The sequence below is a fragment of the Equus asinus genome, chromosome 1 (genome assembly GCF_041296235.1).
Source record: "Equus asinus isolate D_3611 breed Donkey chromosome 1, EquAss-T2T_v2, whole genome shotgun sequence".
Taxonomy (NCBI): domain Eukaryota; kingdom Metazoa; phylum Chordata; class Mammalia; order Perissodactyla; family Equidae; genus Equus; species Equus asinus.
In genome coordinates, this window is record NC_091790.1 from 102,513,772 (window position 1) to 102,539,711 (window position 25,940).

General features: G+C 40.0%; 1 long non-coding RNA gene across 1 annotated transcript; it reads right to left on the reverse strand.

Annotated features, from left to right (window-relative positions):
• Nucleotides 1-81: 81 nt before the first annotated feature.
• On the reverse strand, nt 82-24,800 carry LOC139044577 (uncharacterized). Its single transcript, XR_011501645.1, has 4 exons — nt 24,681-24,800; nt 12,316-12,373; nt 11,363-11,442; nt 82-181 (listed from the first exon to the last, which is right to left on the reverse strand). It is a non-coding gene; the product is annotated as an uncharacterized lncRNA (long non-coding RNA).
• Between the last annotated feature and the right edge of the window lie 1,140 nt (nt 24,801-25,940).

The window sequence follows — 25,940 nt, forward strand, 5'->3', positions numbered from 1 at the left end:
CCATAAATCAAAAGAAACACGTCTGAACTCAAGTTCACTCGATTTCCCATTTGCCTTGGCTTCTCCTGAAGCTTGGAATAGTTACCCACTTGGCGTTTCCACCAGACTCCAGCTTCTGCCTCGTTGGCTAGCTTCCAGTGATAATGTGATGTCATGTGGTATGACAACAATAATTTAGCTCCTGTAGTAAAATGGAAGGTAATAATTAGAGTGGGAGGGGAAAGAGCAATGATTTTCCTGGGGTCTTACAGAAACTTTTCCAGCCACATTTGATCAGTTTTCATCTTGACTTTTCTCCTTTACATGCCTTTTCTTTTTTCTTGTTATGTAAAAAACATTTCAGGAGGAAATCACATGATTTATCTGTTCTATGAACTAGAGTTGTACTAGAGATTTATGGGAAAGCCATCGATGTGTGGTATCTTGGGACCAGATCGCGAGTAAACAGTCCTGATAGGACTAAATATACCAGCCCTTCAGAGCAAAGGGCAGAGGGAGGTCATAATCAGATACCTCAGGTTCAATTATATCCAGGGCCCAGGCCTCTGGACGAGCTAGAGCAAATGTTTTATGAAAAGGATCCCATGGACTTTAGTTAATTAGCAAACAGCCTTCACTGAGGAAGTAGCTTGTTCCCCCTCCACGCTACCGGACAATGACATTTCCCAGAGGGCACTTCCAACAGGGCCTTATCTCAGCGCTCACTTGGAAAGTTGAAGGTTGATACGAGCGACAGTCCTCGGGAGTTCCCATAGCATGTAGTGTTCATCAACTTGGCGACCACGTAAAAGTAATGACCTGAAGCTACTGTCTGAAGGAGTCATTGCTCCCTGGGGAAGTCCAACCACCTCTGGGGCATGATGGCACTGTATGAATCCAGGAGCATTGCTGGAAATAGTAAGGCAGCAGGAAACCCCAGAGAAACGTGCCTTGAAGTCACAGAATGGCAGTAGGGCCAGAGGCAAGTGGGAGCGGGGCCTGGGCAGAGCTATGCAGAGCTGGAACAGCTTCAGAAGAAGATGCAGCAGCAAGGATGGCAAGGAGGACAGCACAGCTGAAGAGAACCAGATGACAACTTCATTTGTCTGCAGTGAAGGGGCCCAGAACCTGCACGTGTGCCTGAGTGCATGTGTGTTTGGGGGTTGGGGAAGCTTGGAGAACATTTATGCTCCCCCATTTCAACAGAGACAAGTGAGGCTCCATCCTAGGGCAGAAATGAGAGCCTGAGCACTCGAGGCTGTGAGGAAAGCACAGGGGCACAGCATTTGCTCTGCTGTGTCGGGGCCCTTGCTCTCCCCGTCAAGCCCCAGGAACTGCGGGATAAAATCCCAGCAAGTGAAGGGAGAGGTCTTTCCTTGTTAAGAAGCACCCCTGCTCTGATCATATTTGGCCACAGAGGAGATTCCTAAGAAACTAAGGAGAAAGTACCTGCTTCTAAAAGGAGAGGAAGCAAGAGGGAAGAAGGGAGGAGCTGGAGAGAGAGGGAGGGAGGGGGAAGAGGGAGAAAAGAGCCTCCATTTAGATAAACCAGCATCGCTAGGAATCAGCAGACTTCTCTGAATTTCTAAATGTCGGTGGCTCTCCTATTCCTCTGTTAACCAGGTCTTTCCTTGTTGCAAAGGACAGAGAGAGGCTTTCATGACAGCTCAGGTGGCAGGATGTAGGGGAATTAAGCTAGAAGATAAACAAAGGCCCCAGGTTTAGAGCCAGGTCTCACAGATAAGAGAGGCACCTGCCATTGGAACTCGGAACTTCTAGAGAAGTAGACGTCGTTAAGGAACCACCCAGTTCCAGCAACCTGACCCTCCAAATGTCTTTTTTGTGGCTGTCAATTACGGCTACTCCATGCCCTCACAGTCCAGCCTGCTTCTTGTTAGTCAGCCCACATGAACTGATTTCTACTCTCCTCAGGGCTTCTCCTTCCTGTGGCTTCCACATAGTCTCTTCTATCTGTATCACTTGTGCCTCGACTATCTTCCGGTGTCCATTGTTCAAGCTCCCTAAAGTACAGATCTGAACACTCAATGGGAACTTTAGAGCCATCAACAACTCCCCCTGACCCTCCAGCTGTGGCCAGCCAGGGCAGCAGGGCTGCGTTCCTGAGGCACGGCACGGTCTGCAGTTCTTGCTCTGTCACAAGGGGACCGTGGGCATGGAAGATACTCAGAGTGTCATGACCAATCCATTACAAAGGTAGGATGATATATGGGAATATAGATATTGTAGAACGAGTGGATAGATTCAACATGCTCAGAAAATACTAGTAAAGTAACACGTCATCATATTCCACTTAGGCGAAAACTGTATTCTTCCAAAACACACACACACGCTTGATAATAGAAGGTGATATTCCAGGGGGTCCTTGTGTGGATAGAACCTCTGTGCACAACACAGATAGGAGGGATTTTTGGTTCCTCCAAACATGGGGGAGAAAGAGAGAAAGGAGAAGGAATAGAAGAAGTGAGTAATATGACCATTCACAAAACATTTAGTGTGAGGAGAATATTGTGAAACTGATGATGGGGCTGGATTCACACCTGGATTGAGGAGAAGAAGCAAGGTAGGACATACAGGCACAGATATGGAGGGCAGAGATAGTATTTTGAAAAAACAGTGTGATATTTAACACTTTGAGAAAGTAAAAGGCTTTATTAGGCAGAATATTTTATAAACCACATACTGCTCACTCACTCATTTCGATCCTCTGGGAAATACCTTGTATTCTTTGCCTTGGGGAATTCTCTTCACCCATGAGATAAATATCCTCAACTTACAGAAGAGGAAACTGAGGCTCAGAGCAGTTATGTAACTTGCATGAGGTCACACACCTAGTAAGTGTCCCTGCTGTGTCTTCATTTGTGGCATTGAAGCTCTTTGATATAAAAACTCACTCTGGCATTTTTTCTTTGTTTTTTTTTTTTAAAATAATGTAAAAGTTACTCTGAGTGAAATACACAAACATCAAGTGAACAATTCAATGAGTTTTGACTAATGTGTAAACCCTTGTATACACCACCGCAACCCCATGCCCTCCCCAGGCAATCCTCACTTGCCATAAGCAACCACAGTTCTGAATATCCATCATGTTACATTAGTTTTGCCTATGCTTGACCTTAATATGAGTGGAATTGTACATTATGTACCCTTGTGCGCCTGGCTTCTTTCGGTCAACAGTCTGTGAGATTCACCTGTGTGGCATGTGTCAGGAGTTCATCCCTCTTTGTTGCCCAATAGTATTCTATCGTATGAACACCCCAAAAATTGTTTATCCATTTTTCTATTGAGACACATTTGCGTTATTTCCAGTTTGGGGCCGTTATGATTAAAGCGGATGTAAACATTCATGTAAAAGTCTCTTGTGGACACATGTCTTCATTTATCTTGGTAAATACTTAGGAATGGGATTGCTGTTTCTTATAAGAATAACCAAACAATTTTCCAAAGTGGTTGTACCATTTTACACTCCCAACAGTAACATATGAAAGCATCTGTTAGTCCACAATTTCATCACATTTTTTGTTGCATCTTGTTAATTTTAGCCATTGGAAGGGATGTAAAATCTTATCTCAGTATAGTTTTAATCTGTATTTCTGATGAGTAATGACATTGAGCAAATTTCCATGTGCTTATTGGCTATTCCTATATGTTCTTTTGTGAAGTGTCCAGTTCTTTTGCCCACTTTTACTTGAGACTTTTGTCTTTTGTTATTAATTATGGAAAGTTCTTTCTAGCTTCTGAATTTAAGACTGTTGTCAGATACATCTATTGTGACTATTTTCTCTCAGTCTGTGACTAGCTTATTCATCTTCTTAATTCTGTATTTTGTTGAGCAGAAATTTTTAATTTTTATGAAGTTCAGTTTATCAAAATTTCGAATGTTTACTGCATTTTGTATGCTCTTAACGACATTTTTGCTTCCCCCGAAGTCAATGAGTTATTCTCGTATGTTTTCTTCCAGAAGCTTTATCCATGAACCGTCTTGAATGAATTTTTGGGTGGGGTATGAGGTTTGTGTCAAGGTTCATTTTTTCCCCTACATTTACCCAGTTGTTCCAATATCATTTATTGTGAAGACTTTCCTTATCAACTGAAATTCCCTGGTGCCTTGTGAAAAATCATTTGAAAGTAGCTGTGTGGCTCTATTCTTGTACCATTGATCTATCTGTTTATCCTTAGGTCATTAGCATATTGTCTTATTACTATTGCTTTATGTTAAGCTTTGAAATCAGAAATCAAGTGGAATGAACCCTCCAATTTTGTTATTATTTATCAAGCTTGTTTGGATACTCTATATCCTGTGCATTTCCATATAAATTTTAGAATTAACTTATCCTTTACAAAAAAAAAAATGTGTTGAGGGTTTGATTGCTATTGCATGAAATCTATTGATCAATTAGAGAAGAAATGACGTCTTAACAAGAACAATAATGTGTTTTTCAGTACAAGAACGTGATACGTCACTTTATTATTTGTCTTTAATTTTTCTGAGGAATGTTTTATGGTCTTCTGTGTACAGATCTTGTAAGTCTTCTGCTAAATTTATTCCTAAGTATTTTATATTTTTGATGTTATTATAAATTGAATTGTCTTTTTAACTTCTTTTCTAAGTGTTTGCTTCTAGTATGTAGATAAATAGTTGATTTTTTATATACTGGCCTTAAGTTTGAAGATATCTTAGAATTTTTCTATATAAAAAATCATGTGACCCATGAATAAAGATGGTTTACATGTCTATTTGTAATCATATTGCTTTTAATTTTTTGTCATACTTTGTTTCTGATTTTAGGAAAGAGGTGTTCAATATTCCCCATATGTATGATGTAAAGAAACCTGGGTCACCAAGATAATAACAGCTATATAAATCCAAATTCACCAAGATATTCTCTAGAGGGAAAAAAAAAAGGAAAAATAAGAATAATTTAAAAAACTATATAAAACCCTCCTCAGCATAAGGAAAATAGAGAGAATGTTTAAATTTCAAATTGTCCATAAATAGAAATATAAACACCAAATCTTTATAAACTATCTCTAACACTCACACTGTGAGCCTCACTGGAGGGCAAGGGCAATTGGAAAAAACCGTGCAGAAGAAATAGGAGAAGGGACAGTGGGAAGCCCACGATTGATATATAATCACTGACAGAAGAGAAAATGCACCTTAAGTGTGCTAAGATTGACAAAGAATCCTGATGGATGAGTACAGACTACAGGGAAGAAACTCATAATTCTCAAGGAAGCAGTCTTGCAAAAGCAAGGGTAAAATGGAAAATGGAATAGCTGCCCAGTGGAAACTGTTCAGTGAAGGGAAAAAGAGGCAACAGAGACATATTTAGGATTCAGCAAAACAAAATAATATGAAAATATCCAAAGACAAGGACCTTTCCCCTCTACTACTCTGCAAGTTGTCAGGTACATAAACTATATTTTGCTGTTCTAGCAAAAGAGGATGATCTTGAATTAGCAATCTTAACAATCACTCCACAGCAACAGACCTGGACTCAAAATGTAGAGATATAAGCAACAGTCCCCTACACAAAACTGATATAAAAAGAAAATAGAAAATTAGAATAAAAACTGAGAATAAAATTTAACAGGAGTGAGAATCAACCTTTTCAGCTGGTGAAGCCCTCCCCCTCAAGATAAACAACAATAAAGCAGAAGAAAACTATAACACAACACTCAAATCGAATTAAATACCCTCCAAGAAGTATTTGGGAATATGAAAAAAAAAAAAAACCCTACCTTGTATCAGAAATTTAAAAAACAAGAAAATAGAAAAAAAAAACAGCAAGAAAAGAAATGAGATTTGATTCAAATCATGAAAGATAAAGATGATAAAAACAAAATCATATCAAACAGTAAAGAAGAAATTATAGGTGCTAAAGAAAGAATGGATTTTAATGAAAATTTAATAAGGGGCATTGAAACAAAAGAGAAATATAACCAAGAGATGAACATAAAATAGAGAAAGTAAAGAGGTTCATAGAGAAAGTGTCTGAAATAGAAGACAGGGAAATAGGATCCAATTTATGTATAATTCAAGACCCTAAAGAGGAAAAACAAAACAATGAAAAAGAAGTAATATTTAAACGTATAATCCAAGAAAATATGTACCAGGGAAAATTGGCCCACAAAGATCAATGCCTAGGTATATTCTAGTAAAACCATTAGATCTTAAATACAAAAAAAGTAAATTCTCAAAGCTTCTTTCTCATTAAAAACATACTACTGTGAAAGTGCGCTAGAAAAAAGATCTCAAGGAAATAAAGTATGAATCAAGAAATTTATAGACAGTCAAGGTATATTCTAAATATCAAGGTTATAGATGAACAGCTTTAAATATGCAAGAACTTAGTGATTACTGCAACCATGAGCCCTTCTTGAACAATCTACAAGAGGATGAGCTTTATCTAGCAAAAAGATCACGGGGGACAGTTTGCCCAAAAAACAATAGCAAGCATTTAATATATTTAGTAATAGATCTAAAACTAAAACAAAAATGAAGATACAAATGAAAGAATAATATGTTATATGTTGTATATTATGTGTTATATGCTCTAACAATGTTGTATCAACATAGGTGAATGAGCTTTAAACAATTAAAATAAAAATACTTATCATATGGCTCATAAAACGTGACCCAACTATGTGATGTACACATGTGACTCGTATAAATAAAGTCTTTCTCAGACTAAAAATAAAAGCATAAGCCACCACCACTGCCATCTGTCACGAAGGCTGGCACCACCAAACCCCTCACAATCAGTGGGGAGGAGGGGTGGGTTGCTGTCTAGCCAACGACTGATGGGCTACCTCACCAATGCCTGGAGGGAGAAAGGATGGGTGACAGAAAATAAAACAGACATTTCTTCAGGGTAAAGTGGAGTAAGCACACTGCACCCTGTCTCTCAGAATGAATGCAACTATAAAACCTGGACTAGCAGTGAGTTTAACAGATTTTTTTCCTCTAGTATCCCACGACCTTCTCTCAACACAGCCCCAAACTTGGAAGTGGGTACCAGTGAGGTGGGTACCAGGTCACAATAGAGAGAACTCCAGGTGAAGCCCACTGGTTCTGCTTTGATAAGTGGAAAGGGAACTTTTAACAGTAGAGACTGTGGGGGAAAACCCATGTTTTTCTCTCAAGTTTTCCTTTCTTCATTCTCTCACATCTCAGTCCTCAGGTAATCCCATGGCAATGGTGGTAGCAACAGCAGTAGCAGTGGAGGCCCACAGACCCTATATCTCTGAAGGACAGGAAACTTCCTCTGTGGTCAGAGGAGTTATAGTTCCAAGAGGGTCAGGCAAATCCATTGCTATTTTTCTCTCTCTGTCCTCCTGCTGCTTGGCCCTAGACATGGGTGTAGTCATAGGAAGTACATATTGAAGTGAAACTAAAATTCCAGCTTTTTGGCTGGAAGATCAAAAGAGGGAGCCCCAGGGAACCAGAGTACTAGGAAGATAGTGGAGAAGGAAGACCTCAGGAATGTGACCCCATAAAGCTGTTGATAAACTCCTGAGATCACTCCAGAACGGTACCTGTGTGGAACTGATATTAAACAGCATAACAAATACTTTGAAAACTGCACTAGACGTTCGACCAGCACACAAGCGCCAGACTAACATGACTGGCACACACATGGGACAGAGATAACATAAAACCACAATCCAGAAAGCTGGTCATAACTTGAAGCCAGAACTAAACAAGGTTGATTGCTTGCAAAAACAAAAATACCATTCCCCATAGGGTTTAAATAAAACCCAGAGTCTCCTAACATAATATTCAAAATGTGTAGGATACAATCCAAAATTACTCATCATAAAAATAATCAGGAAAATCGCAATTCATATGGTAAAAGACAATCAACAAATGCCAACACTGAAAGGACACAGATGTTGATATTATCTGACAATGACTTTAAATCAGCTGTTATAAAAATGCTCAAAGAAGTAATAAAATAATGAAAAGATAAAAAGTCTCAGCAAATAAATAGAAGATACGAAGAAGAACCAAGGAAATATTAACTGAAAAATACAATAATCAAAATAAAAAACTCTCTGGAGGGATTCAGTTCTGGAATGGAGATGACAAAAGAAAGAATTAGTGAACCTGAAGATAGATCAGTGGAAATTATCCAATCTGAATGCACAGAAAACAAAGAATGAGAAAAATAATTGAACAGAAGCTGTTGGAAAATACTCAAAGGTCTAACATTTGTGGGATTTGAGTTTCAGGAAAGGAAAAAGAACACAGTGCAGAAAAATAAAGAAATGATGACTTAAAACTTCCCAAATTTGTTGAAAGACACAAACACAAAGATTCAAGAAGCTAAATGAACCACAAACAGGATGAACTACACACATACCAAACCCAGAAACATCATAATCAAATCAATGAAAATTAAAGACACAACCTTGAAAATAGCCAAAGAAAAGTGATACATTACTTGCAGGAGAACAATATTTGAAAGATTGTGATTTCTAATAAGAAACCATTGGGTCAAGAAGGAATTAGAATAACATTTTTAAAGTATTTAAAGAACAGAAGTCTCAACCCAGAATTCCATATCCAGCAAAAATATCCTTCAGAAATGAAGGAGAAATGAAGATATTCTCAGATAAGGGAAACTATGAGAATTTATTGCTAGAAAACTTGTTCTAAAAGAATTACTAAACAAACTTCTTCAGACAGAAGAGAAATTATACAAGAACATGAGTAATGAAGGAAGGGGAACAGAAATTATAAATATCTAGGTGAATATAACTGACTAGTCTTCTAGGGCTCTTTAAAATATATTTGAACAATGAGAACAAAATTATAACATTGTCTGATTTTTCAATTTATGTAGACATAAGACATAAGATAACTAAAGCACAAAAGAGGGAGAGTACAGGGACCTACATGGTTGTCAAGATTTCTACATTCCATTTGAAGTAGTAAAAACTGATTCCAAGTAGACTGTGAAAAATTAAATATGTATATTGTAATTCCTAGAATAACCACTAAAATATTGTACAAAAAATAGAATAAAAATACAGATAGATTTAAAGATGAACTAAAAACGCTAAACTAGTCCAAAAGAAGGCAGAAAAAAGAAACAAAGCAACAACAAAAAAAGAGAGAACAAATATTAAAACAGTAGACATAGATCCAACCATAATAATTTCATTAAATGTAAATGGTCAAAACACACCACTTAAAAGACAGAGATTGTCAGAATGACTATCTGCTCTCTACAAGAAACTCATTTCACATGTAGTAATATAAGTAGGTTAAAAGTTAAAGAATGGATAAAGGTATACTACACAAACACTAACCAAAAGAAAACTGAAGTGGCTATAATAATATCAGACAAATTAGACTTCAGAGCAAAGAAAATTACTAGGAATAAAGACAGATCTTACAAATTGATAAAAGAGTCAATTTATCAAGAAGACATCAAAATCCTAAACGTGTACGTACCTAACAAAAAAGCTTTAAAAAAATGAAACAAAAAGTTTAAAGAACTGAAAAGAGAAATAAAAAAATCCACACATATTCTTGGGGACTTCAAAACTTCTCTTTTAGTAACTGATAGAGCAAGTAGGCAGAAAATCAACAAGGATACAGAAGATAATAAAAACACCACTCGCCAAGTGGATCCATTTGATGTTCGGAGAATGCTTCACCCAACAACAGCAGGATATACATTCCTCTTCAGTGCACATGTAACATATACCAAGATGGATCACAGAGTGGGTCAAGAACAAACCTTAACAAATTAAAAACAATTTAAATTGTATAAAGTTTATTATCTGACTTTAAAAGAATTAAATTAGAGATCAAAAATGGAAAAATAAAAGGCAAATCTCCAAATACATGGAAATAAAACAATACTTCTAAGTAACCTGAGTCAAAGAGAAGATCTCAAGGAAGATTTGAAAATATTTTGAAGTGAACAAAAAATTAAAATACAGCATAACAAAACTTGTGGGATGCAGTTAATCAATGTTTAGAGGAAATTTATAATATTAAATGTCTATATCAGAAAATTTGAATAGTAAATGTGGACCACTATCTGAAGTGCATAAAGCTTCATAGTCCTTATTGAAAGAGATGAAAGGAATTAACATTTGTTGAGCCCTTATCTTGATCCAGGTACCGTACTAAGTGCTAACACATGCTTTTTTATTTTGCCATCACGACAAATCTGGAAGGTAAATATTCTCATTTTATTCGCTTTACAAATGAGAAAACTGAGGCTCAAAAAAGCTAACTTCCCCAAAGTCACACAAATCCACTGTCAAAGCTTCTGTTTTTTAAGCTGCTCTGTAAAATAATGGCTAAATGATCAAAACACTAAATAAACAATCAAACAATGAACGGATGGAGAGAGGGATGGATGGATTCACTGACAGATGAAGGGATAAATAAAAAGATGATACTAGAGAAATTTTTTTAAAAAGTGGTTGAGCCATGATTCAAATGCACTGCATATAAAACTTGTGGGAAAATCACAACCCTCCCACCATCCAGGTGTTTCCCAAACTTAGCGCATCGTCGCAATTATCTAGAACGCTTCTTAGAGGGATGAATGCCAAGCTTCCTCCTAGGGGAGCTCAGTTTTGTGGGTCTATGGAAGAAAATGAGAATCTGTGTTTTTATCAAACTACCCAGATGGCATTTATGCCAAGGAAAATTGTGGAGAGGCCATAGTATACCATATTCACAATAAAGATGTCAGGGCTGCCTCAGTCTTCTGGGGAATTATTTCAGATCACAATACAGAAAAATGCACCAAACCCCATGCAGCAGAAATTTTGTTATATGATTAATGTAGCAATACGAATGGAGGTGGTTGAATAAACAGCAGATAAACTGTGCTATGTCTGCGAAGGTGTGAATCTCTGCCAAGACAGTGAATCAGTTGTGAGAAGGCAGAGGTCAAGACAAGGTCATTTGCTTGGGAATCTCAGGGCCTCTGTGTCTGAGCCTGGCAGAACTCCCTCAAGATATCTTTCATTACTTCATTCAACAAATATTTTTGGAAAATGTGATAATTTCAATTTTCCTGAGGCATAGATTTGAATATTTTTTGGTGGTCATTCAGAGTGAGCATTATTTTTACAAGAAACCTAGCCAACTACCCAGAATTTGCCTTTCTCCACTCTTTATGACTTACATCATGAATTTTGTGAAATAATACTAATTTTGTGTCATGATGTAATCCCCCCCAAAAAATTCTATCGCCAAAGTTAAAATGTGGCTTACTCACATTGTGAGAATATGAGCAAAAAGCCCCATGAAGTGTGATTTGGAAGCGAACGTAAATCTTTTTGCTCATTTTCCAATTATATATTTCCAAATCACAAATTTCCTTACCTGTGAAAAGTCTTGGGTTTGATGCCTCAGGAATAATGAAAGTCTACAGAATATTACGTCATTTACTTCTACCATTACACCTAAAATGACACACATAAAGAGACACACGTGGGAAATATCATCCAGAATTTGAGGGAAAAACCACGACTATTCAATATATATTTTAAAAGTTTAATCATTAAAACTGCATTAATTTCATTAGTTTTATTTGATTACTTTCCACTTACCTTTGAATCTAATGGTCCAGCAACAAATATTGTGTTCAGTAGAGAAAATTGGGTCTGATCTAACAGGAAGAGTTAATACGCAATATTAAGAGATAATGAGTGACCACATCACATTATATTCTTCAATAAGTGTCCTGACAATGGCAGGGGTCATTCTTTACTCACTTATTAATGATTCAATTCCTGCAATATAGACCATGTCCTCGAGATGTCCATTAACTAGCCCAATAAGATCTCACAAATTTAGAGCTTTTTATGTGCTTTCACCCATTAGAGGAGAGAAGAAAAACAGATCACATCATAGCTTCTCGAAACTTGTTACAGCATACTTTAATCTCAGGGCAATAAATATTTAGCATGTACTAAAATATTTTTCCTTTCGAGTTGATAAAAGGCATCATTAATCAATCATATCTCTCTTTCCAATGCTCACTCCAGGAAGCCACTATTAATCCAAGAAATTATCAAAGAAGAATTCCACTTGCCAAATCTGCTAACTTTGGGAAGAACGAAGTCTGAGGAGGAGGAGTTATGATGTGGATCAAACACAAAGGAGAAAGAATACCACGACACAACTACTAAAATGTTTCAAATTAAAAAGACTTATAGTACCAATGTCGGCAAAGATGTAGAGCGATCAGAGCTCTCATTCATTGATGGTAGAGTGTAAACTGGTTCTCCCACTTTGGAAAACTGCTTGGCAATAAAAGCTATGCATATACTTACTCTATGTTCTGGTAATTTCACTCCTTGGTATACAGGCAAGAGAAATCATTGTATATGCCTACAAAAAAAAAGGAGAGACTTGTACATGAATACTCAGAATGGCTTTATTCATAATAGTCAAATGTACAATTACACAAGAATAGATAAATAAATTGTGATAGTTCATACAGTAGAATATAACAGCAAAAAATTATAACACGCTACTGCAAGATGCAACAACATAGATGAATATCAAAGTATTACATCCTATGGGATTCTATTTACATAAAGCTCAGGGAACTTTTTCTGGGGTGATGATAATTTTCTAAATCTTGATCTGGGTGGTGGTTACATTGGTGTATACATATGTAAAAATTCTCCCAGCCGTACACTTAAGATTGGCACGCCTTATGTTAATTATTCCTCAATAACAAATAAATGCTAACAGAAAATAGAGAAAGAGTAGGATGTGCTCGGGGTTGGAGATGACTTAGGAAGCTCAGAAAAGTAAAAATCTTTTCTTCTGCTTGGTTCCTATTGCTGGCTTTTGCTGTGCACTCCTGTAGCTCCTTTGTAGCTGTGTGTTAAGGGACTGGGACCTCTTTTTTGGAAAAAAAGTTTTCTGTCCTTAGAAATTGTAACAGAATTAATTTGGGGCTAGAGGAAGCAGACTAGACCAGGGATATGAATCAGCTTTTTGAGGAACAAAAGTAGCCCAATCTAGGAACAAGGAAGAATACCCCTGAGGCACCAAGGCCAACGCTCTCCTTGTTATTAAGAATGTTTCTGGAGCCCGTGGAGGAATCTTGTGAGCTTGTCTCAGAGACCTAGAGGGGACCTCCTCACAAACAGCAGCTGGTAAGGATTTGGGTCTTCGGGTTCCAGTAATTTCTCACTCTCTCTCTCTTTTTATCAAGAACACAACCAATGCAATTATTCTTCTCAAGGGTTTCTTTTGCCTTTTTTTTTTTTTTTTTTGGCTCCAAGGAACACAAGCTAGCTCAAGGAAAAAGGAAGATTATTGAATGAAGGAGAAGGACTCTCGCAGAATCTAAACAGAAAGGAGAGCCGGACACCACAGGAAACGAACTGGAAATTGGAAAGCTAATGAGAAACGGAGACAGAGATGCCCTTTCTACTCCTTTCTCTCTTTGTCTTGCCTTTCTTTGTACGCCTGGGATTCTCCCACTACAGAGCTGCCTTTTCCACATACAGGTCTTTTGGCTCAAAATGACCGTGCTTAAACGGGCAGCCACGTGGCAACTTCAACCTCTGAGCGTGGTTCTTCACATCTAAACAGTTAACTCTCTGTCACAAAAGTAGGTCCAATTACTTATGGACCATGGAACTCTTTTAAGCTTTCAAGATCTGGATGTTGAGCTAATTCCCAGGGGCTTCTGAATCAAGATACTAGATTGAACACAGAATAAAATTTCACAAACTCACATACAAATGCCATTAAAGCAAATATATATCTATATACATTTTAAAACATGGAAACATTTTATGCATACAGACAAAAACCTACACACAAATGTCTGCATACAGACATTTTATACATACAGACAAAAACTTGCATACAAATATTTATAGCAGCTTTATCCGTAATTGCCAAAAACTGGAAGGAACCAAGATGTCCTTCAATGGGTGAATGGAAAATAAACTGTGGTGTGTCTATACGGCGGACTACTACTCAGTGATAAAAAGGATTTTTTATTTGTGTATCAAGCTACCCCAAAATATGGATGAATCTTAAATGCATATTACTAAGTGAAAGAAGCCAATCTGAGAAGACTACATACTGTATGATTCCATTTATACGACATTCTGGAAAACTCTAGAGACAGTAAATAGATCAGTGGTAGCCAGGAGCTTGGGTAGAAGAGAGGTTGAGTAGGTGAAGCACAAGGGATTTTTTTAGAATGGGAGCTATTCTGTATGATGCTATAACAGTAGATAACATGACTGTATGAATTTGTCAAAACCTATAGAACTTTACAGTACAAAGAGTGAGACTTCATATATGCATACTAAAAAAAAATCATTTAGGAGGTTTAGGATCCCAGGAATGGAATGCAGACTCCTTTTGTGACAAAAGAATCTTACTCTATTTCAAATGTATGAAATAACCTCATTGAAGGAGATGGGGAAAAATGTGCTGACCTAAGTTACTTTGGAAATGTGTAGAGACTATAAGGCTAAAGGTGAAGGGCACTGTGGATTTGTGCTGTACTCTGGTTAATACACTTATCTCCCATGGAGATACAGTTAACAGTTCTGAAACCACTGTACCCATATACTTAAATTATACAATTAAATAAATGGATGTGGATGGTAGGAGGCAGGTATAGATACAGACATGCAAGAGGAGGCTAGAATGATCCATGTAGCAATCGATTGGAGTTGGAATCATTTAGTATGAACTCATGTTACCTTAATATAGACAGAGATGGATACATATAGAAATATTTATAGATAAACGTGTATACAAGGTTTAGTATGCACACATATATTTCCTTGGTCTGTCAGCTGGCAAGGCCTAGGAGCAACAAACCCCAGTAACACTAAAGATACCAAGCAACCCAGATCATACTTTCTAATACCATTCTGGAATAAAAGAAATCTGGGAATCTTTGGAGAAATTACTGATTCTATAACTAAGACAGAGAATACACAAGATGAGCCTGGAGCATCTTGTGGTGCCAGAGAGCAAGTAAATTCTCAAAAAAGAAAAATGATCCCACGATGATGGGGACATGTCAGAGACAGGAGCCAACTGAAACAGCTCCCAGCAGTCAAAGGTACAGCACTTTGAGCAACAAAATAAGTAATGTAGCTTCGGATTATAACCCAAAGGACAAAATAAATATTCACGAGGGAGGCCATGCTGACATAAATAAATGATAGAATAAATAAATAAATGAGGAAGAATAGACAAAGCTTTCTGTGCAGAATTCCAAATAATTTATGCAGATTTTCCTTCCTCAAGGAGATGGAGAATAACTCCTCACTCCTTAAGCGTCCTCTGTGCGTGATGACTTCCTTCCTAAGAGGACAGTATCAAGAAGGGAAAAAAGAGTACCCTTACAGTGGGGAAATCCGACAGACACTACCTCAGTCAGGAGGTGAAGGTCAACATCAATACCGATACGTCTTATTGATAGTATGTACCCCTGATATGATGTGATGAGAATGTCCCTTCTATCTCTGTGGTCTTCCTTCCAAACACGTATCACCTCATCTACTTATGAGACAAATATCAGACAAATCCCAACTGAAGAACATTCTATAAAAGTATCTGACCAGGACTGCTCAAAACTATCAAGGTCACCAAAAACAAGAAATGTCTGGGGAACTGTCACAGCCAAGAGGAGCCTAAGGAGACATGATGGTTAAATGTAACATGGTATTTTGGACAGGATCCTGGAAGAGAAAAATGACATGGGTAAAAACTAAGGAAATCTGAATAAAATAAGGGTTTTAGCTATTTAACAATTTATCGATATTAGTTCATTAGTTGTAACAAATGTACCATACTAATATAAAATGTTAACAATAGGGGGAACTGAGGGTAGGGTTTATAGGATTTTCTGTACCTTCTTTGCAAATTTTCCCTCAATCTGAAACTACAATACCCTATTCTGGGTACAGTAATGCTCAAATCACTACAAGGTTTAAGACACAGTCCAAGAACTCCAGGGAGCAGGGGACACACATGCACACAACTGGAGTACGTTGCACTGATGGTACCAATGTGTCAACCCTCCCTGATTCCATCTATTTTGTCTTGTGACCTCACAATTCTTTTCAGAGTTTATTTCCCAATGCCTTAAATGGGCTGACCTTGAGACTTTCTTGGGCCGATAGAATTCACTGGATTTGACGGTGTGCCACTTCTGAGCCTAGGCCTCAAGAGGTTATGAGAGTTTCTGTCGCCCTTCTGCCTTCACTCTGATAATACACCCAGGATGGCCTGCTGGAAGCTGAGAGGTGTGGGGAGCACAGGTCAGTCACCCCAGTGACCCCAGCCACAAATGTGAGTGACGCCAGCCGAGCCAACCTCCCCAGATGCATGCTGAATAAATGATTATTGTCGTAGGCCATAATACAGATGCCACTGATAACAGCTTCCCATATCCCACTGTCACAGAAGATGGCAGGAAAACAACTCCAAATTCTAAACTCTTTCTCCCTCACCATATTTAATTTGTTGCCTTGGTTTCACAAGGTTCCAGCTAGTTCTCTCTGGCAAATGTGTGGGTGGCAAAAGCTGCAAAGGGTGGTGGCAGTTGAAATCTCTTGCCCTTAAATAGCTGTCAGCTCAAAACTATAAACAGTAAATACCGTGAAGCCTGTCTCAAACCGCAGCCCAGGGGAGCCGCGGAAACTGGATGCCTCCTAGAAATGATCTTTAAGTAAAGGTTGAAAACAACAGCCTTGGGGATAGTTTGAAACGGTGGCTCAAGACAGAGTCGTGTGACGGGAAGCATTGCCAGTCTGGGCTTCCTGGGTCGCCTGTTCGGAGACACATAAGGAAAAAGAAAGCTTCGGAGTCCATCTCGGTGTTCACAGAGAGGCTCGGATAACCCAAAGTACTTGAAAATGTCCAGGTAAATCCTCTATTTGTGGGTGCATTAATCAGACTTTAAAAGATGATAGGCCACGTGAAAAGCAGAACTTTTTCTCAAAGCCTCCATTCATTTCAGGAGCAGCGTGCACCACGCGCCCGGCAATAAATCCTTCGCTCTTTCCGGGGCAAGCGCCGTGCCTGGGGCGCGTGTCATCCGGGGTGTTGAAAGCTACCCAAGCGGACAGTGAAGTCCTCTTGAAGTCCCCTGATAGGAGGTGGCTAGCGGCTCTGCTTGGCAGTTTGGGAATTACTTACTCTGCAGAGAGGGGCCTTTTGAGACCAGAGCAGCCAAGCGCAGGAGAGGGGACATGGGGACCTTGCGGTCTCAGGAGCAACATCCTGCAGCCCGAGGCAGAATGGGCGCCCGGTCCTGTTTCCCGGAGCCACCGTTGCGCAGGCTGGACGGGAATGGGGCTGGCCGGCTTGGAGAGCATCCACGCTTCCTGTGGTCAGAGCCGGCCCCGAGTGTGCTGGGGAGACAGACAGGTTTTCCGTAAACACGGCTCCTGCTCAAAGCGCTTCGGGGCTGGCTGCCCAGAGGGCGGACATTCCTAGAAATGGTGCAGACGACGGCCGCTCCTTCCAGGCCACCGCCCCAGCAGCCCAGCAGAGCAACCGCAGACCTTTATTTTCCTTCTTCACTAAACAATCGCGCGCCCCGGGTTAACTCACCGGAACCCCCACTCCGCAGTCGCCGCCGGCGAGGCCCTGTGAGCGCAGAGAGCACCTGTCACCGCGCAGGCGCTTCCTCTGCCTCGCCTTCGCCGGCCTCAGAGGGCCACCACCTCTTCCAGCTTCCCCTCGCCAAGAAGCGCTGCTGATGCTCTCAGGCACCTGCGTGTCTCAGCACCTGGCGAGGACTTCTTATTCTGTGGAATCGCTGCCAAGGGGTCCCCTTGGGCCTGTCCTGGGCCCCCTACCCCACCGGACATTTACAGGTCGCTTACAGATTAGAACAACATGGCATCGTGCTAACAATTCCTGATGTGAACTTGTCCATTTCTTATTAAAATGCTCGAGTTCATACAAAGATCCCATTTCGTTGTCACATTTGCTGTCTGTAGATTTCATCCGCATGGCCTTGCAGACTTCTACCTCTCACTGGAGAGATGGGGGGAAAAGCATCCTTAGAGAGAGACAGGCTGGACGTCTGCACAGATGTGAAGCTGACTCGGCTCGAAGCTGTCCTCCGACGCTCATGCCTCCGTTTTTTCATCTATCAAATGTGACTCTGATAATGCCTGTTTTCGATAGTACCTGGTTTTTGTTTTAAAAAACTATGATCCCTATTAAGTGCTTAGCTCAAGGTGTGGCACATGGTAAGTAGTCACGGTTAGTTAGCTATTATTATATTGTTATTTCTATAAATACTGCCGCAACTATTAAAACCTTTCTTTTGAGTTAGCTCTTAATTGGTGGGCTACATAAGACCTTTTCAGAAGTAGTTTAAAGCATCTTGTTATAAGGCAAAGCCTCTTGGTTTTCATATTTTTCTGACTAAATACATACAAGAGAAGCTGAAACACCAAAATGACAAATTAAAGCAAAGATATGCAGTAAAAGAAAAACAAAGGCTGGATGGTCACCTTCGATATCAAATAGAGCAAAGGTATTAAGAAGAAGACAGTCATTTTTGTGTTCATTAAAGACACTCTCTAAACTGCAGATGTAACAGCAGAAAACATGCAAAGATACAAACAATTTTGTATTCATAATTTTGTAAACTTTTTCTTAAAAATGACTCTGAAAATTGTATAAAATTCTGGCCTCACAAACCTAAATCTGCCCCTAAAAATATATAAAGCAAAAATTGTTAGAAGTATAAGGACGTTAAATAAACTAAGCTTTCATATATTTGACTAGAAAACAGGTGTAGGCTGGAAGGTGCTCATGACGTGTCATGTAGAAAACAGAACACATAACAGTTTTTAATATAGGTGTCCTGAGATCAAAAACATTTGCAAAACAGTCAGACCAGTTCCCCTTGGAGATTCCCCTTTAAATCTTAATTAATTTGCATATTAAAGGCTCTGAGAAATTCAAGGACTGAGTTTAACTCTTAAACCTGGTGTTTTCCACTGCTTTTATCTGAGCATGGACCACTCTTTTTCACGACGCCCATATTAATTTCTTTTGAACAATCTAATAGACAAATTTTTGGTGTAAGTATTCTCCTTAAAATCAGATAAACAAAAAAGGATAACTCTATCAGTCATATATATATTATATAATTATATAAATACTATATAAAAGGCTACTGGAAAGAATATCAATTATCATTTCTACAGATGACAGTTGTCTCCTTAGACTGCTCGAGATAATTGAAAAAAATTAGAACCATCATAACATTTTAGCATATGGAAAAGATAAATATTAAAAACCAAGACTTCATATATGATGTCTATAACGTCTTAGAAAATATCACAAATAAAAATACTTTATTCACAGTAATAACTCCCTAGAAACACCTTCAGATTTGGCTCATGCCACCTTCTCTGGAAGATTCTGCCTACCTGCCTGCCCCATCCCCAGCAACCCTCCATCCCACTGTGCCTCCTTCTTTACAGAGCTCATCTCACTGGCCTGCAATTGTCTACTTGCCTGGTGATTTTCCTCACCGCATCTCCTCCTGAGCAGGGAGTATGCTTACTCCTCTTAGCATCACTGATATATGGCACAGTGGCTGGTTAAAAGGTGCTCAACAAATGTCTATCCATTTAATTAACTCATCAGTTATTTGAGCCTGACAAAAATGTAAATATCCATCTCTTTCAGGTAAACTTCCTTGACTTGGTCTTTTTATCTGTTACCTATCTTCACTGTTTGAATTTTACTTTCCTATGATGTAATATTTTTACATTTAAAATGTCTCCTCCTTTAAAGTCATGAGGGGTTAGATTTTAGATTGAATGGAAATTACTGCCTTATTTTTTGAGATTTAGAAACTTTAAAAAATCAGTTAAGGAATTAGCAGTTTGAAAGTCTGAAAAACGAGACTCTCTCAAAGTTTTCTGTGTCACTGTGGAGCAGGGCTCATCCAGGTTGCTTGTAACTGACCTGGAACGCCAGGTTCCCTCGCCCAGGTCTCCAGGTCTGTCAGGGGAAGAGCTGCGCCCACTTCAGTTTCCAGCAGGCCCTGGGTCTTCCATGTCTCCAGGCTCGAGGCTGCTGGCATTTCTCAGCCTCCCCCCAGATAGCTGGCATCTGGGCTCAGATCGAGTGACACCCAAGCCCGAGTATTAATCCCCAGCCCACCAGGTCACTGGCACTCTCATTTCGCTTCAAAGAGATGGCAGCAAGGAAACGGGATCCCACTTCTGAAGCAGAGCCCAGAGCGCTCAGGCCCAAACACACAGTGACAGGAACCTGTGACCTGCTGGTCTTCTGCCCACAGTCCCAGCCTGCCCAGGTGACTGTCTGGTGTCTGCCCAAGGCTTTGACTCAACAGGAGCACACGGCCAGGGGAGCTGTGTCTTTTGGTCACTAATGGAACAGAACTGGGCAAATACGTAAACTGGGCACTTTAGAAGGTGATGCCATCACCTCAAAAATCAAACTTTGCTTCTGGTTGTAGGTACACTGAACTCAAGGGGTTTGTCTTGTTTTGCTGTACGTTGTTTTGTTTGGGTAGGTATTTTGCACCAAGTCAGTACATTTCAACCTAGAATTTAAAAGGGATTTAAAAATAATGGAAACTATAATGCCCCCATTTTGTAGAAGAGGAAATGGACTCACTCCAGGCCACTGAGCTTAGACATTAATGACTAGGAACTGAGCTGGGTGCCGCCATCGTCCATTCTGTAATCTGTCTTGTAATTTGCCTCCTACATGAACAAGGAGCAGAGCATTGGGCAGGGTCTTCCTTGATAAATAGTGACTGGGAAATGTTAATACATTTTCTTTTTTCTAAAGGTAATGTCTTACATTCTTACCATGGGTCTTAGCTTCCAATAAATATACAATTAGAGAAAAAAAAACTTCAAGGTGAATGTTGCATATTTTAGTTGTTGGTCCTTCTAGTTGTGGCATGTGAGACGCCACCTCAGCATGGCCTGATGAGCGGTACCATGTCCACGCCCAGGATTCAAACCAGTGAAACCCTGGGCCGCCAAAGCAGAGTGCATGAACTTAACCACTCGGCCACGGGGCCGGCCCCTATTAAGTATGTTTAAAGGGCTAATAATTCCATTTTCACTACAAGTAATTTGAAAACCAACCTACCTATTTGCATGAATTCGGTGATTCCCTCTGAACCTTCAGAGTATATACTTTAACCAAATCATAGCAGATACATCATCTGGGAAGGGTCATGTATTGATCGAACAGCTTGTGATTTTTAAGCTCTACAAATGTTTCATATCTCACCTACTTGTTTACTCAAATTAAATCATTCTTTCCTTGAGAGTAGGGGCCTAATAATAGTTTGTTGAATGTATGCACGAAAGATATGGGAAGTGCAGTGAGAGCAAAGTATACAGTTTACGTTCAAACGTTACAACGGGAGCAGCTGAAAGCCCATGACGGAAAGGAAAATGAGGATGAGGGCCAGAGGCAGAAGCCCTCACTGTGCAGCTCAGGCAGATCTCTATCGATGGGCGCTGAGAGGAGTATGTAGTGAGATAGTCAGGCGTAGAGACGCACTCTGTGCCAGCTCAGAGGGGTGAGTGGATACAGATCCCCTGGGGCATTTGCCAACTCTCCCCTCATGCACTTTCAGGACGCCATAATTGGCTAGTGGCTACTAGAAAAAGTCCCTGAGAATAGTTACAATGGGCAAAAAACTTCGGGCTAAAGGAAGCCTGGATGGATTTGGTGTTTTGCCTTATATTGTATATCATAGAAAGAACTAGGAGATGATACTATTTCTGGAGAGCCAAGATTTAGCTCTTTTTAGTTTTTTAGGCAAGTAATTATCAAGAGAGCACAGCCTTTTTATTGTTCTAACTCCAGTGAAGCAGATGCCCCTGCTATGACCTCTGGAGGCTGTGCCGGCTGAGGCTCAGTGTGGCAAATCCCAGTGAATCCTCCCATTGTCATAACCTCTGCCCGTCCCTCAGCCCCTCTGCCACTTCCTGGCCCTTCACCCTCCCTCACACATGCACACTCTCAAAACAGCTTCTCAGCACAGCTCCAACACTGAACAGGAAGCTTGTCCAAACTAAGAAACCAAGATCTTGTCTTGCATTCCTTCCTGGAGAAAAAGTTCCAAACCTTTTTTAGGAAGGCAGAGCTTGTATCCCATCCAGATGTACATATTAGTCTAGAAAGACAGATACCAGGCACCTGCTCCTAATGGCTTGCACGGACTTTCTATAGTGTTTTTCCTCGTTACTTTTTCCATTTGGATCTGTGTTTGATGAAAATGTTCGCACAATCCCTTAACGTTACTATCAAACAAGCATGTGAGAAATAAAGATTTTTGATATATGTATATGTATAGCTTAAAATGATATGTCAAGCTTAAAAATGAACCATTTGGAGATGCATTTTTGCTTGATAAATGGTTCATAGAAGAGCCCACATTGTACAGGGAGTCCACCCAGTAGAATCACCTAAGAATTCAATGACAGAGTAAACGGAGACAAGGTTGATGAGGTTGACACAGAATTCCCACCCCAACTACAATCAGGGCAATCTCTCCATCCTACATTCAGTCTCAGGCTGTCATCTGAAGGGACTTCAGAAGGGACCTTCCTATGGAGAATGTCAAAGGGTAGAAATGAAGGGCATCCCCTAACTCTTGGATCATTGACTTAAAATGGTGGGTTTGACTCGGGGAAAAATGGCAAGAACAAAATAGCATCCATCACCATCAGGGCAGGCAGGGTTTGTGGTGACAAATCAAGAGCGGGGATGCCTACTGGGTGAGCAATCATTCCAGCGGGATGCAAGGACTCAGGAAGCCAGGACGTAAGGAACCAGATGGTGAGCTCATGGCGTGTCCTAAGGAGTGCCAAAGGATGCTGCTTCTGCCGTCGAGTCCAAAAGCTAAGTGTGGACACAGAAAGATGAAAAGACCAGGAGGCCCAGGAAGCAAGGCCCTACAGAGGCAAAGCAGGATATGAGGTACAAAGGAAAGATGGAAAAGAGAATTGAACACAGCAGCATGAATGCACAGGACTAAGAAGCCGGGTGCATGGCACTTGGGGTATTTGGTCTGGTTTAAAGTCACAGTCTTATGGCAAAAAGGTGGTCCATCAGCCTCCGTCCCAAATTTCCATCTATTCTTGCCCAACTGGTATCAAATAGGAGGATGGGGTGCCTTCAGTCTGTCAAGGACTACTTTGGAATTGTAAAGGGACACCAGGCTTTGGGTTGTGGTCCAGAACCAGATGTCAGCAAGGAAGCTGCTAATACAAAATCTGAGCAAGTGAGAGAGAAAACCAAGGTCCAGGGTTCAAAACCAGGATAAGATGTGAAAAAGGAAAGCGAGAGGACTAGGACGAACTCACGTGGTTAATATGCAGCTGCACTGGGTTCTAGAGAAGAGTGAGGAAGCATCCCTTTCTGGAATATTGTGGACGACTCTTTCCCTTTTAACTCTTGCTCTTCTTTTGGTTAGCATGTCACTCTCCTCTGGCTAATGCTACCTTTCATGCCTTCTGTCTCACTTTGCTTTATGGGTTCCAATTCCCCTACGGGAGCCTCGTCTTTTAATTTTCTCCAGAGCTCAATTCTAGGCCTGCTACTACTTTTGTCACTCTGTATGCAGTCTGTGGGTGATTTCATCCTTATACTTACCTTCCGTTCCTAGTGATTTCCACATTTGTGTCTTCATGCCAGACCACTGTACCAAACTCTACATTGGCATGTCAATTTACTACGGATGCCAGTGGTTACCTCCTAATTAACATATTCAAAATCAAACCCATCATTTCTACTCTGCAGTTGTTATCCCTTCTATATTCCTCATCTCAAGTGGCCACATCTCAACCCATCCATTTGTTCAAGTCAGAAATCTAGCACTCATCCTTCGTTCCTCCCTCTTCCCTAGCTCCTAGATGCAACCAGTGTCCATCTCTTTCCATTCTTCCTATGTCCATTCCACCTTCTTCCTAAATCCCTTAAGAATCCCCTCTGCTATCATTTAGTTTGTATTTCCTGGGCTTTTTTCTACCAGTCTACCTACCTCTAATGCTGCCCTTCTCCAATTTATCCCCACTCTGCCATCTAAATGACTTTGCAGATATGAAAGTTATCTTGCTACTCATCTGGTCAAAATTTTGAATGACTTTGTATCACCCATAGGATAAAACACAAACTCTTTTGCAACAAACTCAGGACCCTGCAGGATCCAGGTTCTACAACTTGCCTTAGCTTCCCCTACACCCCCAACCCCACCCCAGCACGTAACTTTGTCAAACTCTGTGATTCTTAGGAGATAAATTTCCCAGGCTTTCAAACCCATATCTTTTACTCTGCTGCTCCGCTTGGCTGGATTACCTTCCCCCACTTCATCCCCTGACAAACCCATCAGCCAGGACCAGCTACGTAATTTGCCAGGCCCAATGAAAAATGAAAATATGGACTTCTTGGTAAAAAATTATTAAGAATTTCAAGATGGCCAACAGTAGAGCATTAAACCAAGCACAAGGCCCTTCTAAGCACAGGGCTTGGGCAGTATCACAGGCCCATGAGTTTGGCCCTGTCCTCAGCTCCATTATCTCTTCTTCGGAAACATTTCCCATTGTCTTTCTAAAAGATTTAGATTTCTTCTCTGTTCTCATTCCACAGACATCTCCATTTTAACACTCACCCTGAGGCGTTATCATTTTTGGCTAGGGTCTTTCCTCACTGGGCTGGAAGTTCCTGAGAACAGAAACTGGACCTCGGTTAATGTTGTATATTCAGCATCCAGCACAGCACTTGGTACACAGTAGGTCCTCAGGATGGATTCCTTGACTAATGAATGAGCTACGCAGCTTCTGTAACTTGTTTTCTGTGGGATGCTGTTGTTATCTCTTTGTTTTGTTTCATTTTACACTCATTGATTTGGTTGGTTGGTTGGTTGGTTGGTTGGTTGGTTTTCGGAACATCTCTAGAAGACTGTAGGTACCACAATGGCTCAGTATTTCTAGAATTTCAAGAGTTAAGTACTTAAAGGGCCCATCCCTATAGCACAGAATATTTTTATCATCATTTAAACATGGACATTGAAAAGAAAATTAAATGACAGGTAATAAATCCTCTTTCATTTACATTTCCCTTTATGGGTTTGATACATGCATTAAAAGTTGTATTTTGGGGATAGTTTGAAAATGTATTGTGCTTCAAACAAAGTCATGCTACTGCAATAAATTCAGAAGGAGGCTAAACTTTTCAGCTTTTCTTTTGCAGACCAATATTATCCTCAAGATTGGTGCTCTTGAATTCTTCCCTCCCCCACCCTCCAAGTACTATTTCTTCAAAACCTGCTTCCCTCAGAGGGTGCAGATACAGAAGACAAATGCAGAGGCCTCTTGTTGAAGCAGAAGTCAGATTGGGTTGGGCAGAGTGTTTGTTCCTCAATTCTAGCTCCTCTTGCCATCTCCCAAGCAGGTGGTCCTGAAGATGGAAGGGGATATTTTATATATATGTATGCGTACATGAGTATGTATACACTTTTGATACATTTTTTTGACTTTTGATAACAATCTTTTCAAGACCGAACACAGCAGTCTACTCCACCATACTCCCACTTAAGGTTAATCAAGACCACTCATCTAGTCAAACTTTCCGAGGAGAAAATCAGGTTATTACTGTGTGACATTCCTAAACCACAAAGTTAGGTAGGCATAGAAGCAGGCTTAGTCATCAAAGGGTCTGACATCTAGGTTTCATGCTACCTATCCAGCTATCGAATTTTCATGATATTTGACAGGTTCCATGGAAGACAAGCTGTTTAATCTCAAAAGTCTCTAAGTCTGGCAAAAGCCTTTAAAGGGCTTTACAGATGCTAATGCAGACTCTCTCCCAGTGATGGCACATTCAGAAATCCATCTGAAAACAATCATCCAAAACAAGGACTAAATATCCA